General features: G+C 37.7%; 1 protein-coding gene across 4 annotated transcripts in view; it reads right to left on the bottom strand.

The window, feature by feature from the left end:
- Positions 1-17,918, bottom strand: part of CACNB2 (calcium voltage-gated channel auxiliary subunit beta 2) — a gene marked incomplete at both ends in the record, with an annotated part of 223,384 nt that overhangs the window by 137,759 nt on the left and 67,707 nt on the right. The window lies entirely within an intron of this gene.

Raw genomic sequence — 17,918 nt, 5'->3', positions numbered from 1 at the left:
GACTTCTCAGGCAATGGTCATACATCAGTCAGGGGTCGGACATGCAGGGGCTAGATTTTGCCAAAGGCCTCAGAAACAATCTGTACTTTTTTTTTTCTTTTTTTTTTTTTTTTTTTTTTTTTTTTTTTTGAAGTGGATGACATACAGGTAGGCAATCTGAAGCTCTAAAGGGGAAAACACAATCTGCGCAGGTAGAAGACATTTGTACAACTGTACAATGATATACAAGGACAACATGGTCCCTGTCCTTAAAAACTTGTATTGTAAAGACACAGAACTCAAATATTCATTATTTCTGAAAGGAAAAAACGTTACACAAAGTAGAAGTAATCCCCAAACCTACAGTGGCTTGGATGCTGGATATATTTCTTTATATAGCATTCAGTTCCAGTCATGCAACTCATTCCAGCCATTTTTACACTAGAATTTTCAAATCAGTTTATCAGTTTGTTGTTCAATTTTACAATGCGTGCCTACAGTTTCAGTGAAACAACCTAAGGTCATTAATGTTTACAGTAAAGGGAATACAGTAAATCTCATCATAGTCTCTACCAATCGTTCAACTGAACTTAATACCAAAATGTACTACTTTCATGATACCATATCTTTATGCCCTTTTGTACGAAAATCAGTAATGAAAGCATTGAGAGGGATGAGTTTTTATTTATTATATTCTTTGTTATTACTCCACAGCACAAAACTGGTAAGAACAAGTACAAAACTCAAACACAGACAACAGACACAGGTATTTCAAACAGCTAAACCTGGCCATGCCAGCTGCAAAGGCAAGAGCACTCTCCCTCTGCAGGAAGTACTGAATCTATTAGAGATCTACATCCCAGCAGCTAAGTTGTGGAAATGAAATGTCTATCAGCTGTGTATAATTACATCTGTGGCTTGCTTCGTGGGGGCTCCCAAATTTCCAGGTTTTCTGCGGCTTAACACATTATCATAGATTTTAATCACTGAGCAGTCTCAGAGAAATGAAGGCTATCTGTAACACTGCACCTGGCAGTTATGTCCTTTTATTCTTGAATAATCCCTATGCTCCAGACACAATTATGTACTCAACACTGCTGAGGAAAGATGGGAGACTTGGGAGCCCACTGGAGAAGCCCTAAAGCCAACTGGTGAGCAGCTATCAGTGCGCCGGGTTTCTGCGTGGGGCTGCAGTCTGACATTCTGCTGGTTGGGTCCAGTGCCCTGGCAGCTTACATAATCACACACAATGGGGGTTAGGGAAGGTCGCTGTTACTTACTCTGGAATTATATTTCATGGGTTACTTTATTCCCCAGCAGGGAACCCTGGCATCTGACACAGAAATAACGCGTAAGGACAAAATAGCAATGTATTTTCTTAGTAAAAATGAAGAAAATCAATGAAGAATGCACTAAATGCAGCCTCCTTCATGCCACTGTGTATTAAAACTTACTACAACACACTGATAATTTGGAAACAACTCCCAATACTTTCTCAATAGCATTTCAAGATCTGCATCAATATTGCATATGAGAACATCTACAGCTGCAGACCACTAAAATACACAAATCCAGAAAATGAAACATAACTAAAACCAGTGATTCTCACTCCAAAAACCTTTAAAACTTACTCTTAAGCCTTTATATTGTATCCTGAAAGACACACCAGTCTTGCAATTGATTTAAAAGTAGCACAAACACTCTGTGCTATACAAGTCCATACACAGAGACAGAGGAGGTGGGAGAGAAGCATATTTTTCTAGAATTATATATAAACTTACATACATTTGGACAACCTTTGCTCATCCCTCTGTACTTACCCAGGACACATTTTTTGCCTTGGGTGTTTTTAGCATGGCAACATGCGAGGCTGAGATGACCAGGAACAGCCCCACCAGCATGGACAGCAGGATGGAGGGCGAGTCCCAGCGCCTCTGTCCCGCTGTGTGAGCAGTCCCTGTGCCTGGCTGGCACAGAGCATGTGGTCAGGTAATGAGAATAAAAGTCATCTTTTCTTCCTGATGTGCAATCCAGTCAAACAGAAGCAAATCTTCGCAGAATATCTGTCTTCAGCAGAAGCTGGCTATATTTCTGTATATCCATGAAACCCAAAGTTGGCTCTCCTTGTGGAAAAAGTTAAAAGCAAAATGCAAAAGGACACAGTCTCCCAGCCACCTCCTCCTCACAGTGCCAGCTGCTCAACACTCTTTAAAAAGCCCAGGGCAGATGCCTGGAGGAGAACTAGGCCCACCGCCGGGAGCCACTTGTATTCAGAGGACACTAAAGAGCCCACTGGAGCCACCGGACTGCTGTTTGCCTGGATGCCTCGCACCACCAGGATGCCACGATCATCTGAGCAGCAACCCAAGCCAGGATCTGTGTCACGCTGCACACCGCGGGCAGCGCAGCCTGTGGTGCAGGATGGGAGCTGCCCAACGCAGGCACCTGTTGTCCCCACACCTCAGCCCAGCGCCACAGCCAGCCTGGTGTCCCAGGAGCCCGCACACAGCAAAAAATCACCCTCCCTGCTTCTTCTCTTTGTTCCTCTGCCCTTCTGTCCCTTTACTTTTACCTCCTGTCAATCTAGATTACCAGAGCGGATCGAGGCTAAATTTTGCAGCTATCAGTAGTGATTAGAGTGAGTTGATTGAAATCGGATTATACAGGAGGACCTCTGCCTTCTCACTCGGCGCGGGTCAGCACCATTTGCAAAATGCTTATGGTTCGCTGCACCGGATCAGAGTATTTGGAGCAGTCCAATGTAAGAGAAATGGTGCAGCAAAAACAAGACAGACTGCATCATATTTACAGAGGGGAGGAAAAGAGAAAGAGAAGAAAAGCGATTCTGCTTTAATAACTGCGTGAATTTATAGGGATATGTTGCAAACCATTTCCAGATCTCAGTTCACTGGGGTCTCATGGATTCAGCAGGCGGAGTAGGAGAGCAGTGTTAGGTACCTGAAGTGGTGTGCACATGCGCACTGCTGCACAAATGGGGGATCTCACGTAAGAGCAGCTTTGTGGTGTCTGAGCACCAAGCCATGAGAGACACCATCTCTTCATGGGACAGTCTGCCAAACCTCACTACTGGTGTCTACACAACTCACAGACATTACAATTCAAATGTGCTCTTCCCATTTTTATCCTAACTACACGAGAACATGACTCGCCTGGGCCAGATTTAAATATATGTAATCCAATTATTTAAATATGAGCACAGGCTACAAAAGGAGGTATGTACTATAAAATTATGGTCTTACTGTGGTAGAAAATCGTGAAAAGAATTAAAACTTAAAATATGAAAGGAAATTTGTGGAACAGAATGAGTAACGGGGTGAGATGATGAAAGAAAAAAAAGTATCTGTCATCATGAATGTCACACACAGATGCAGTTTGCATTCTAACATACCATTTTTATAGGACTTCCTAATTAATAACTTAATATTATTCTTGACTCACGACACAGACCTAGATTATGCTCCAAGCATCATCTGTCAGTTTGTACTCATCAACACACCCATATAAATGCAAATGATTCCACAAATTTAATTTGTGAGTGGTCTACTAATTGGGGCCATACAAGTATTACTAAGGTCTTCCAAAGCTGACAGCATACGGCATAAACCATTTCTTTCCTTTCGTTAAAAGAAGCCTAAAAACTGTTTACACTGACTGGGGCAGACAGAAAAGCAAACATGTTTTCCAGTTAATCATCGGATTTCAAAATAATTATGGTCTTCTACAGATTTATTGCTCACACTGAAGGTAACCAGAACAAGTATGGTACATCCTGGTTTGCTAAAATGAATATTCATATGCACATTTTTTTTAATAGATCCCTCCTTTTTAAAAAAAATCCATCCAGACACCTGGAGCTAAAACACTATCCACCACTTGGCTCATCTACAGCTTTAACCAGAGGAATCTGGAGACCTTGATTTCTATCAAGGAAAACAGTAGCTGGTAAACAGCAAAAGCTCAGGAGATAGAACCACCTATCCAAAACACTATGAATTATTGGGCAGTTTAGCAGGTTTTTTTTAAGAGGGACTTAATTTTTCTACTGTAGATGTCCAAGTATAATCAAACAGGCAGAAATTCTACTATAGCTAAGGAAACTGAAATTCAATCATCCTCTGAGCACATTCCCCTCCACCTCCCCCTGCACTCTCTTCTCCCCCCTCTCCTTCTTCCCCCCCCAAAAAAAAACACAGAAAAGAATGCAGCTATTGAATGTTGACTATATTTGGGAAAAAAAGCTTCTAGCCTTTCAAAGATAACGAGATATAGAAAACCTTAAAACCTTGGATCTTACAGGAAAGTTTTTTGAAACACTATGCTATATGTTGGCTGCCTTACATCATGACAGATTGTATAAATCATGGGAAAACACACATTCCAGGAAAGACTATGATAGAAAACAGTAGATTGAACTTGTTTCCTTCAGCAAACTGTGAAGTTGGATTTATAGCTCTAAATTCATAGAATCATAGAATGATGCCCTAACATTTCTCAGTTATCCTTAATAAGTAGACCGTTTGTGAAATGTTCAAAATGTGTACATTTCAGTGAAAACGATACAGATATATCTGACAACACGTTCATATGCATCCTTCTTGATACTAATTGCATAACTTCTTACTATTAATTGCAAAATCCAAACTAGATAAAATAATTAGAAGCCAGTTGTGCAGGTATATGCATACCTGTATATATTTTGCTGAACTATGCAATAGTTCTGGGATACCGATTATCCAAAATCTTATAACTGGTCTCTCATGTGGCATATCAAATAACTTTATGTGATCTTAGAACATCTCTGGCATTGATTTCCACCAGTGAGACACTGACTTGTTGGATTCATCTTCAAATGAACTACATATCAAAGCTTCTATAATCCCCTTTGCTTTTAATGCTGACCACAGAACCGCTTGCAAGCAGACAATGAACCAGTCCATCATGATATACAATGTTAACAGATGCACAGCGACAAACAGACGCTCAGGATTTATGCACTTCCCTGCAATGACTTTCCCCTGTCTGGACAAGCTGTTGCATCACCAGAAGGATCACTCAAATATCTGACATGTCAGAGCTGGCTGAAACCAGTCAGAGGAAATACTTCGCATCCACTCTTACCCACAGAAGTGGTCCATGCTGATATTCTTTCTCTCCATCCAGAAACAATATATATCTTGAGAAAGAAATCATACGTTTTAAAAACTAACACTGAAAGGCAGAAAAAAAATCCTCTGGACTTTTAGCCAAATAAAGGCCTGTCCCTTGAAACAAAGTAAAAAGATAAAAACATCATTAGCCACAGACTACAACGCACAGACAATAGTATCTCTAAGCACAAAATGGCACCAGTCAAAGCCTGCGTGGTAAAATTTCCTTGAAACAATAAAAAAAGAAACTGATGTTGAACACATTGGCACTGCTCCCTGCTTAGGGTTGCCTCCCACCCACCAGTGACACCTCATCATGGGTTGCTTCTCAGGCCATGCTTCTGTGTCTGGTAGAGACACGTGCTGAAGCGCAGAATGATTTTATTTCAACATCAGTGAAGTCCATTGTATTTTTACCCATCCATTTCTGTTGAAGCATTTATAATCTATTATATGCTCCTCACCAAAGACAAAAGAGTACAGACTTTATGAACAACCATGTGCTCCAGGCGTCTGCATTTTCTCTCAGCATCACTGGAATAGATTTCTAGTAAAATATAAATTCCTTGTGTTAGATGAATACATCTCATATACAGTTTTATGAGCAGTAGGAATACATCCCTGACATTCCTTTTAATAGTGACAGCTCTTAAATACAGTATTTACTGTATGCATGCATATGTCTCCATACATTTTTAATACAATAAATTACAATTTTCATAAGCTCAGATATCTATTAATTATTTCCTTTTATGTGATTTTAACCATAAACTGAAAAAAAAAAAAAAAAAAAAAAAAAAAAAAAAAAAAAGTTATTTGCTGGAAGAAATAAACCAAATGAAAATGACAGAAAATAAGAATTGTTATTTTCAGTATCAATCTAAAGCAAGTTCATCTTTAACATCTTTAACATGTGATAAATAACTTCAGAAGCTAATCTGCTTTCCACTGGTTGAAAATCAAGCCAATGCATTAAAATAGTCAATATTTGTTCATCATTACTATTTCCAGTTATTTTCCATAATCCCAGCATTCTCAATGGAGTGAAATTTATAGGTTGATGTAGGCAGAAGGAACCTGAAGGATCCTTAAGCAGAATTGATTCTGTGGTTTTGTGGCCTTTGCTGAATCCCCACTACAGCCAAAGACAGAAGACCAGGCTGAGAAAGGTCTGTCTGCAGCTGGATCCTGCCTGGGAAGAGCAGACCCTGAACTGTACAAACCCATTTTAGCCTGAGGAAGGGAAGGAAATAGCACAAGCCAGTATACAAAAGCCAAAAGTAAGGTTAACATAAATAATGTCATATAACATCAATGAGGCTGGCACAAGTCATGGACCAGGCTCCTGTCCTGGTCACACAGCATCAGGGCAACATCATTCTTAGGAAGAACTCTCTTTAAAGCCCTGCTTAAATTTTGAATGATTTGCACTAAAATGAAGCTGGACGATGGCCTCCACTAAGCATCCAGAGGGTCAAATTCTTATAGTTGGACTGAGAAAATAAAAGAGTGGATATACATCCCTATAGCACTGTGGTGACTTTCCACAGTGAAACACTTAAAAGTGCAAGAAGGATTCTCAGTGAGAAATTAAGCAATCATTAGAAGCAGTTCTGTTTCAAATGCATCATGTCTAGATATGTTAAAGAAAAAAATGTATGTTTCATAGAGAAATTGATGTCAGATGATATAAATACAGCTTTTACTCAAAGCTGTCCTGTCACCAGTATAACAGAATAAACAACTAATTAGGCCTGACCCTATTTACTCTCCTATTAGACAAACTTCATCTCATACAAACAAACTGGAAAACATCTGGCATCTGAGTTTTCTCCTCCTTAATATGAACTCAGTGCACAAAATTTTAGAGCCGCAGCTGCTGATGGCTTGTCAGACAAGTGCTCAAGTAAGATGAACTAAATTTATTCTGAATCAGGTTTTAGAAATACTGAACTTTATGTAAAGCAGCTAATTTAATGCCATCTGAGTGCATTACAAACTCCTACTTGAAAAATAACAAATTTACCGGCACAGAGGTTGAAAATTTAGATGTTGACATAACTGGAGAGTCCAGAAATTAGCCCTGTTGTAGGACCTGTGGTGGAATCTTTAATTACAGCTTTTTTTGCCTGAGGACATGAATCTCACTGCAGAAAACAGAAGGTTCTCATTTGATAAACTCTGCTGAATATTAAACCCAGAATGACAGACATGTTCCATGAGTTCACTATCAATCTTTCCTCCCTCTGCCTGTGTGACACTCACTGTGCTTCTGCTTCAGCATACAAGGGATGCATGGCTCAGCTCCCTAGAAAGTTTCCATACCGTGCAATGCAGAGCCAACATGTATGGGAAGACAGGAGGAGTTGGATAGTGAGGTAATAAGGCTGACAGCGTGGTGCTACAGCCCACAAGGCAGAGAAGAAAGTGAGGTGAGTTTACAAATAGCCAGAATTTCCCTAATTACAAGCTATGAAACCAAACAAAACGCTGACAACTCAAAATTTGATTTAAAAATAACTATTCTGAAGTTATCATAAAGATAGAGCCATCATTTGCATGCTTAAAATATACTATCTGAGATATTGCAGTTGACTCAGGGAATTGTACTTCTCAGAGGAGGAAGAAATTCTGTGGAAGCATCTGCTCCAGACGTTGGTTTATTATGTCAGACCTCAACAAAATTCTCTATATGTCTATATCACTACCAGTACAAAGAACAGATATAGAGATTTCATAACACTGTTGATAAATATAATTAAGAGGTTCAAAAGAGGTCACTGAAAAGTTCACATTGGATATTTATAAGTGGAAAAGTAATGACACGCTCACGACAAAAGAAAATTCACAGTATGTAAATGTGATATTTCAGCGGTATTTTGAGTTATTGCATATAATTAACAATGGAAGCACTGAATAATACTTGAAGAAGTCAGATTTAATATCTGATGATGTCACTTACTAAATTACATTTGAAAACACAAATTAAAACTACAGGAAGCATAGACCAATAATCAATGGGAAACCAAAGCAAGACTTCCTGCGAAGGAAGGAAATGCACTATGCATTAAGAAAAGTTTCAATTACTGAGGCAGTAAAATAATTCTAACATTTTGATGCAAAAAAATTCCTCAGTTCTTGGTGAGCTATAGGAATTATATACATGATTTTTTCAAAAACGATTACTTTTTTTCTGCAAATTGCAGAAAACTTATATATGGAAATCAAAACTGCAGTAAGTACACTACGAAAGCGACTACCTCAAACCTTTTGGTTTGAGTACATTTACATTAAACAAATGCCTTAACTGCAATTACTTACCTGAATAGTTGAGCAATATTCCTTTCTATGCCTTACTATCATAATTATTTGAATATTTTCCTTTTTACTTTAGTATTTTTCTTAAATGTGACTACTTCAGAGCACACACAAAAACAAGAAGTGAGCTAATCTGATACATTTAAAATATTTTTCATAATACAGTAACATTGTGTAAGCATGAGTAAATTCAAGAAAGAGTGAGTATGAATGTGGTTGAGGAAACAAAAATATATTTTAACTTAGGCTTTATTTTTGACTCTATGAAATACTCCATCAGCTGATACTGTTGTCTTAATCCATCTCTTGTATTGACTAACATGTCACTGACTGAAAATCCAAATAATGTAGATTACAGCAATAATTAAGATCATAAAGCCTTCAATTACACATCCTAAGTTTTAAAATGACAGGATACTTAATTTATTTAATGTTAGATTGCTTATTTTGGAGTGGATTTTTTTGTATCAGATGCATAGATGAATTCAAACCTTCCTACCACTGAAAGGATTTTCTTCTGCATTGTCACTGCACAGTATGGTAAGTTATCTTAATACCAAACAGTTAAAATTGGGCAATGAAAATTAGAGATATTTAGAAAAATGACTGAAAGTGTGCAAATGTTTGAGGCAGAGTCATTTTAAACTCACAGAGTAGAGTGTTTAAATCAATGAAATAATCAGTGAAAAGCCTGCATAAATCAGAAACTATTCAACATTTACTATTTTTCCTCAGGGACAAGCACCATACTATGAGGCAAGGATTTAAAAACAAAGACGCTCTAAAACATTCTCTTAAAGATGACAGTATTTGGTATTTGGGGACCATGTGTTAAGGAAGATACTGGCTTTTACAGCATTTTTTAACCTCAACTTTCTCATCCCTATTTATATTTGCTATAAACAAAATGATGTGATGGATCTATATCTCTGTTTCACAAGATTTAGCATCTACCAGCAGGGAAGACAGCAAGTGCAGTATGAGCAGCCTGTCCAGAACACACCAAAGGAGAATAATCAATCCTGGTTAAAAGCATGTTTATAATTAATGACAATGAAAGGCCCAGAGAGGAAAAACAGAATTGTGGTGGGGTTTTTTGTTTCTTTTTTTTTTTTTTTAAAGGAGAAGAAGAAATAAAGTTAATTAAACAAAGTTGTTTTTCCAGGTAATATTTATACATATATTATACTCCTGGGCTGCCAAACACAATCCAGTATAATCAAAATATTGTACTGGAAAAAGGCCACAAATTTTATCATCTTTCACAGATGGAAATGAATGTTCTGCTAGCAGAGCTGGCTCAGGAACACATCTCAGTGTGACTGATGGAAGTAATCAGGACCAGCACGTGGCAGAGCAATGCTCAGCAATTTGACTGTCCTGCTAACAAGACTGCTGGGTGGTGTGTGGTGTGAGTGAGACCTGCTGAGCTGAGAAGGCACTGAGTGGGACCAACAACCTCTGGAAAGTGGAAATATAAATGTGTGAAATAAAAAACAGGAGAAATTCTTGTAAGCCCCATAATTTAACATAAACATATCTATCCCAACAACATTCATAGTGCATAACACTTTGTCTGAAATACATCTTAAATCCAAGCTATCGCTTAGCTCAGGGGAGACCCCTCCATTTGCAGCCTATATAGACAATGCAAACACAAGAAAACTCATTTTTTCAGGTCATCTGTTCTATGAGAAGAGACAGCTTCTCCTCCAGCATGGCACAGGCAGTCTGTGCTCCTGAGTAAGGTTGGGATGCAAGGTTGGGGCTAACAGCAGGCATGAGGGTGCAGCCCTAGGCCACTTTTCTGAGTTATCTCCCTGTTCTTCTTCACAGCAAAACACAGCCATAAAGGCAGCATTAGCAATGCCAGAAAATTCATTTTAACAAACTGCATCAACCACCACACTTTTTTCAATCTCCAGGACTTAAGAGTGCTGCGTGTTTGAAGACAGGTCTGCTCTGCAGAGCACAGACCACAGTTTCCTATGTGCTACTTTTGGTGGACACCAGTGTCCCTGCTGCTGGACAGGCACAGATGTCAGGTCTGAACAAGCTCTAACTGAAGTAGGAGTACTGGGCCTGGGAACTAAAAACACGCTAAAAACTAAAGTACTGAGCACAGCTTCTCCAGCTCGCTGCTGATGTAACTTAGGCAAGCAGTACTCCATTATATTCCCTCAAATTTGTCTTAAGTTCATCTCATTTTCTTTGTTTTGGGGAAGAACTTTCTCCTGAGTTGTGAGTAGCTGGTATGTTTTACTTTCTCCTCTGATTCTTGTTGTGAAATATGACCAATACTCCCCTAAAGAAAGTAGGGATTTCTTACTAGGTCCTAAAGTTCCCTGTCTCAGGCCAACCCCGCCAATTGGACAAGTTATGACAAGCTATAACAGTGTCGTGCTATGGTAACAACAGGACACCTACATACGCAGTTTGAGAAATACTCTAGAGAATTTCTCAAGTTCAAATTGAAAAAGTTAATCTACTGAAATCATGGTAAGAGTTCATATTTACATGCATAAATTAGTTGCTTATACTAATTCTTACATTAAAAACTTTCTATCTAATTTTCTAAGTTGAACCATGGATATAGAAAGTAATTCGTTGTTTACAAGATAAAATAAATCACTTTTCCACCTTCTAGATCAGAAATTCCCATTTCGAGTGATGACAAAATAGCACTGAAGTTACTGTCACTCCATTTGTGATTCACACAACATCTGACTTGAAGAGTGCCTTAGAAACTTGCCAGGTACACAAAGAAGGAAATGACTGTACATGCAAGTTTTATTTTGTAGTCTAATTTGTCCTCTTTAGCATGCTTTCAACTTTGAAGTACGGGAGTACAAAAGTTAATTGCAACCCAAAGGCACATGAACATATGACCATCATTTTATCAGCAAATCACTTTGGGTTTTTCTGCTCTTGGCAGTTTTGCAAAATTCTTATTTACTGCTGGTTGAATGGTTCTCAGACTTTTTTTTTTTTTTTCCATTGTAACAAACTATTCTTATTTTATATGTATTATATGTATTATTATAAATAGTACAAAATACTTCTCTATTGCTAATCATCCATGGACTCTTGTCTAAATGTTTTCTTTTCCACAATAATTATGACTTCCCTAATGCAAAACAACTCCACCATCCCTTTGTTATTTTTGTGGTATCCCAGGAAATGAATATCTTTTTTCCCTATAATCATGCCATATCTCAAAGGGACAGAGTCTCACACAAGATAAAACTTTGCATAAGAAGGTGGACACATTTCCTTTGAATGTGGTAAATGTGTGGCCATGAGTGACAGAGCTGAAAGAACAGAACATACTTTAAGGACCTCCACCTATTCCAGAGGTCAATGACTCTGGAAATGTTTCCTGTCTTCTCTATTCTGTCTCCTTTTAATTTCTCCCTTGCAAAAAAAAAAGTTATTTCCTTTCATGTTTCAGCTTTATTTCTATCTACAGGACTTTTGCATTATTCTTTAACATGCATAAGATAAGACATAACATTTCTCATATGTTTCGTGGCAAGCTCATGGGGGACCTATTCATTCATTGTTGTCTTGCTTCCAACCCATATCTGGGACACCCCAGCTTTCCTATGGTACACCTTAGGACATTTTCACACACTGGATGCTTTGGACAAATAGGATATAGCTGTAAGTATGCGGTGAATACATTGGGACATTTGACTCATGACAGGCTTGGCTAAGCCATGCTTTGTTGCCCAGGCACTTTTTGACATCTAACATAAGCCAGGTCCAGATAAAAACAAATCTTAAAATTTCTGAAGCAGACAACAATTTAAAAATGTGTATGAAGAAAAAGAAAATGAAAAAAAAAATCCTTCTCCAGCGAACTTTCCACAGATTTTCCTGTCTCTACTGCACTCTACCTTTCTGTGTCTCTTAACATCAGGCTATAATCCTCACTGAGCTCCTCTTTTTGCTGAAGCTTTCTGTAACCACTTTGATTGCTTTCTGTCTTTGTCACTAAGACTTAATCTATTGCCTCCTGATTTACAGAACTACATAGTCATTCTCCTTATTAAAATAAATACTATACTGTTTGATTCTGATTAAGAAGATAGTTAATCAAACTAGTTTATTATCTTCATAGCAGCCTACAGTGGCTCAAGACTTGTCCATAAATGCTCCTCTTAGAAATAGTAAAATACCTGTTACAGAAAAATCTTGGCTTCCAAATTAACCCAATTAAAAACACATGGAAAGCATATTATATAATAGATTTATCTCACACTTGAAACTGGAAAGCTAAGACTTGAACAGACCCATGTATGTCAAAGCTAGATTAAAACAGAGAAACCTTAAAAGAGATGTGTATGCAACTTAGTGAAAAAATACTCAATCACAAAATACAGGAAAAGGATTAGCAAAGAAAAAGAAAGGCACTTCAACTGGAATACTTTCTGGTAAACCAAAAAGGAAATAAAGAAACAATAATTGAAGCAAGAGATTTCTAATGAAAAATAGAAGTAGCAAATGCCTGTCATGGTAGCCCACGAGCCCATAGAAAGAAAGAGTTATAAAATGTCAGGACGGTGAATTGCCAGTAATCTGGTTATAAACTCTGAAACAGTTTACAGAGCCCAGGGACAGCATGAAGAATCTGACTGCATTTTGCCAGATGCAGAATAACTAGGGCAAAATTCCCATAAAGATAACGATATTCACAACTCTGTAATACATCAAAGTTTGCTAATATCAACTTCAAAATATTTCTTACCAGAAGCATCACAAATCCCAGGAGCACTTCAACACAGATGCAGGATTGCAAGTGCCTGCTGCAGCATTTTCTACAGCTGTTAAACAAACCATATTTCAGCCAAGTGAAGCAGCAGTATGGTTCCATCTAGAGGAAACCTGTGTAAACGCCACTGATCTCTGATGACTAGTGATGCAACACAGTGGAGATAAGGCTTGCTGCTTGGGGTCTCAGTTCTACAAACCTCTTTGGTTGATTTTTTTCTTCATAGCAGTGCTTCCTTAGCTGGACTGCACAAAAAATACTATTTCACAACGATCAGAACTGTTAAAAAATACATCCTAGACTGTCCTGGCAATATCTACATCCACAAATAATGTTAAAGTAGGCATGATTAGGAATGGTACATAAAAGTTCTTGGAAAAAGGAACCTGTTCTCCATGGTATAAATTACATGTTTAAATCAACCCAAAGACTCTGAGGTCCAATTTCATTTCATCTTGTCTTCCCTAGCAAAAAGTTTTCAAGAGTCCACAAATGTAGAAAGTTTTTTTTACTGCACATCAAGGTCAGGTGTTTCTTCATCACATATACAAAATGTAAAGTTCCTTCAGTTTTTAGGAGGAAACAAAAGCTCCCATGTATCTTAAACGGCCTATTCCACATGTATCTTGATTCTCCCGACTTCCTCCATTCACTAACCAAAAAGTAACTTTCTTTCAGCATCCTTGCTGGAAGGGGACATCTGTTCACATCAGAACCATTTCAAGACCTTTTTCGTAAGTTTCTTCTTGTTGAAGCAGCCTTGATGTGTTCAGTGCTTCATCAACTTTACCTAGCACAGAGCTTTTTTCGTATCAAAACAAAGGGATGTGATTTAGATTTCTATGATTCTATGAAATTTAAAAGCTTTCTCTTCTACTTTTCCTCTCATTTCCCTTTTATAATTTATTCACCTTGCTATTCTGATTTGATACAAAGGTATCTGTCTTTAATGCCTTTCATGCTATCTGTCCTCATAGAAGTCAAGAGAGTCAATTAGCATTTTAAGACAGCCAGTTAATTTATCATGACTTCATAGTCTCATAAAATTGTTACAGAATGCCAACTCATCAAAAAAAAAATCTATTAAAACTGGCAAGAATACTTTTTTTTTTTTTTTTCACTCTATCACTGGTCATGAAGAAGGAACAAGAGAATGCAGAAACAGAAGGTAAAAGAAAAGACATCATACCCAGTAAGAATGGGGAAAAATACTGGAGAGAATAAGAGAATATATATAGATATACATTTGAAAGAAAAAAAAACCAAAAAACAAACAAAAAAAACCTCTAAGAAGAAAGGAGAAAACCATTTCTCCTGAGTAAAAATAGCAAAACTCACTATATAAGTCAGGGAAAATGGTGGAAGATAGAAAGACTGAGAGTTGAAAATAAATTTTGTGTGGCTAGGAAAGATGAAAATGGGTTAGAACTTAGATGCAACATTCTCTGAAATTAATTTTGTTTATTTTTAACAAACACTCATTTATTCAAATTTCATGTACAACACTATACTTCTACACACTTTTGAGTAGCAGGAATCTCCTTCTCAAAAAACTCACAGCCTTGTGGAAGTAAGCACCTTAAGCCCCTTTTTACCTGATTTATCCCCTGTCACACTATGAATCACAGGCAGGTCTGCACACGGAGCTTACATTTCCTGAGTCACACTTGCTACCTCTAAGAGACTACAGAGTACAGATAGCTATAAAAGTAGGACTGACTGTACATTGGCAACTTACTGTCAACAGTACAACACGTTTCAGAAAATAAAGCCACAGCCTTAAAAAAAAAAAAAAAAAAAAAAAAAAAAACACTGGAAATACAGCTTCAGAAAACTCTAACACTGAAGTATCATGTGCAAAGACAAAGTCAAGGAGCCTAATGGTAGAGGAGAAAAAAGTGATAAGGGAAGCAGCTTGGTTTCAGAAGTCTGAGCTTTCCTTGCCAGAAGCAATGCAAACAATGTCACTACTTTTATATATCCAAATTAGTGGAGAGTAACAAAATAATGTTCAAGTTTAGCAGTTGGTGATAAAATTAATAGAGGAAGTACGAATTTATCTTTAACAGATGAGGACAGGATAACGTAAGTAAAAGGTAAAATATACTCTATTTCAACATACTTTAAACTGTGATATTGCTGCTGACTTGACATTTTAAACATTTTTCATCTATTATTCAAGTACAGTTATATTGCATGCAGAAGGAAAGAGAGCAGGCCCTTTTTGTCACAATATTTCATCTACCAGCTATATTGTTATATAATTTCACTTCAGAATGCATAATGAGCTATAAATGTTCCATTTAATTCTCCCACGTGTAAGAAGTTTTTCAAAAGAAGCTCCTTTCACCAGTAAATTAAATTCAGAGGTCGTACCTAGGGAATGCAGCAAGAAGAAAGAATTTTAAAAAGGACAAGAAAATGTATTCTTTGTTTCTTTAAGCAAAGGCTCTACAGCCCAGCTTCAAGCTGGAAAAAATGGAACAATCATACAAATGCAGCCACAAGAGTCAAAAATAAGAAACTATGACCATCTAATATATAAAAGGTAAAACCCAAATTAATTGGAACGTGTAAAGTTTCGTGTCAATGAACTGGAGCTACAATGGAAACATTCTGGCTTACTCCACAATGTAACTATAGATGCCTGTTAGACAACTGAATGCATATGGAGGGCAGGGAATTTTAAAGGGGACTTATTTCCCTTTAATTTGGGCAGTGCAAAGTCTCCAGATAGAAAAGTAATATGAAGGAAAATCCTCATAATAATAGCAGCTCTTCAACAGCTGCTGTAAGTTCTTCTGGAGAACAACTATGCTTTTTACCATAAGTGACAATGAGAGCAACAGAGAAGAGGGATGGACAGAAGGCTAGGGCTGATGGGATGGGAGCACAAAGGACTGCAGAAATGGAGCTGGCATGTGCAAGCCCAAGAAACAAAAACACATGGGATTAATAGCAACATAAGGGAAAGGAGTTTGCAAATGTGAAGGAATATTTCTACAGGACAAAAACACAAAGTGCTGACAATTCAGAGGAAAAAAAAAAAGTATTTATATCTGGGGAAAAAAGCCCTATAAATCAGCAGTGAAGAAGAGATATGGAGGCAGTGAGCAAAAGGAAGGAAGAGAAGAACATCATCTGCTATGAGAAAGAATAATCTGCTGAGAAACATGATTATGTGATAGATGGAGGAGATTACAGTACCAAAAGAAACAGAAAGAAGAAAACCTCATCCAAACTTTAAAAAAAAAAAAAACAAAACAAGAGAACATTCCCTCAGGAGGTCTAAAGTACAAAGAGTCTGCTGTATGCATCCTGCTCACTGCTGCAGGCAGAAAGCTCTCCAATTACAGTCCCCATCATTAGAAAAGGATCTCAAAACATAACTATGCTGAGTTATTTAATTGCATTAAGCTAAAACACACAGTACAGGCCATATCATAAATTTCACTTCCAATCTTTAAATAAAGTTCATATTGTTTTGGAATGCAGTTTTTAGGCTTGTTTGGTTTTGTTTGGTTGGTTTCATATTAAATTGTAATAATTCCTTGGAAAGGATTATAGTCGTAGTAATGAGTACTTGCTTCCAGACATCATCTGCATCCTTTATCAAATTAGTTACATATCCAAGAGAAAAATCTTTTAAACATCGACCCACACCTATTCTGAATGGTCCTTTCAGCTAAACAGAAATGTTATTTGATAACTCAAAAAAAAAAAAAAAGCGTTATTTCAAAAAGTGAACTAGATGAAATTTCAAATGACCACAGTTATCAAACTACTACAAAATAAGAATTAAGAATAAAGCTAGGAAATACAGGAAACTGAGTATTTTTAACAACTGCCAATAACCCAACTGCAGTTCAGCCTATGGCTTGATTATCCAGAACATTCTCAGATGGTGGCCTTCCCTCACTCGATCCCACCACTACTGCACAACTGTAGGAGTGGCAACACGTGATGTCTGCTGAGATGCCAGGAAGCCTAGGTGTATTCTGTAGTATACTAATGTGTTCAATGTACTTGGATTTGCCAGTCATGGGCGTTCCAGCAGTACCTGTCATTGTTTTAACTTGTCATGGATAAAAAGTTCACAGTCAACCACTGCAAAGTTTCCATATCATCAATTTTTCCAGTTGGGTCGGTACGTTGCATCACTGATTGCAGTAGTTGCAAATAAGTCCACAGCAGTAAAAGAAGACAGTATGCAGAGGCAGGCAAAGAAATCTTGTGGCCACCTAGTATCTCTATTCAGAAATGTGCGCATTCAGGAAGCATCTTGGACTCATTTAAACAGCTTTCATGGCGGTTTCCTATGCACATGCAGAGAAAACAAGTTGGGAGCTGAAGACAGCTCAAGACTTCTAAGTGACTTCCAGCAGACTGCAGTTTCTAATGGCTGCAGCAGCACATGGGCAGAACTAACGTCAGAAAACTAAAACACACTTGTCAGTCTTCAGGCGCCAGTGCACTTGGATGTTCTGTAACATGCCAGCAGTCAGAGCTGTGAGAACATTTTTGGGCTATGTACATTTAGCACTAATGTTTTTGACTCCACTTTTCTAAAGAAGACAAGATTGTCCGCTTGTAGAGCTCCACAGAGCTGCTCTCTTTCCTACCTAAAATGGATTCCATTTGATAAATGGCGTGACTCCATTTCACAGACAGGTCTAAAA

This window comes from Tetrao urogallus (assembly GCF_951394365.1).
Source record: "Tetrao urogallus genome assembly, chromosome: 7".
Classification (NCBI taxonomy): Eukaryota; Metazoa; Chordata; class Aves; order Galliformes; family Phasianidae; genus Tetrao; species Tetrao urogallus.
The sequence above is the reverse complement of the archived record's forward strand: the minus strand, read 5'-3'. Positions and strand labels throughout refer to the sequence as shown.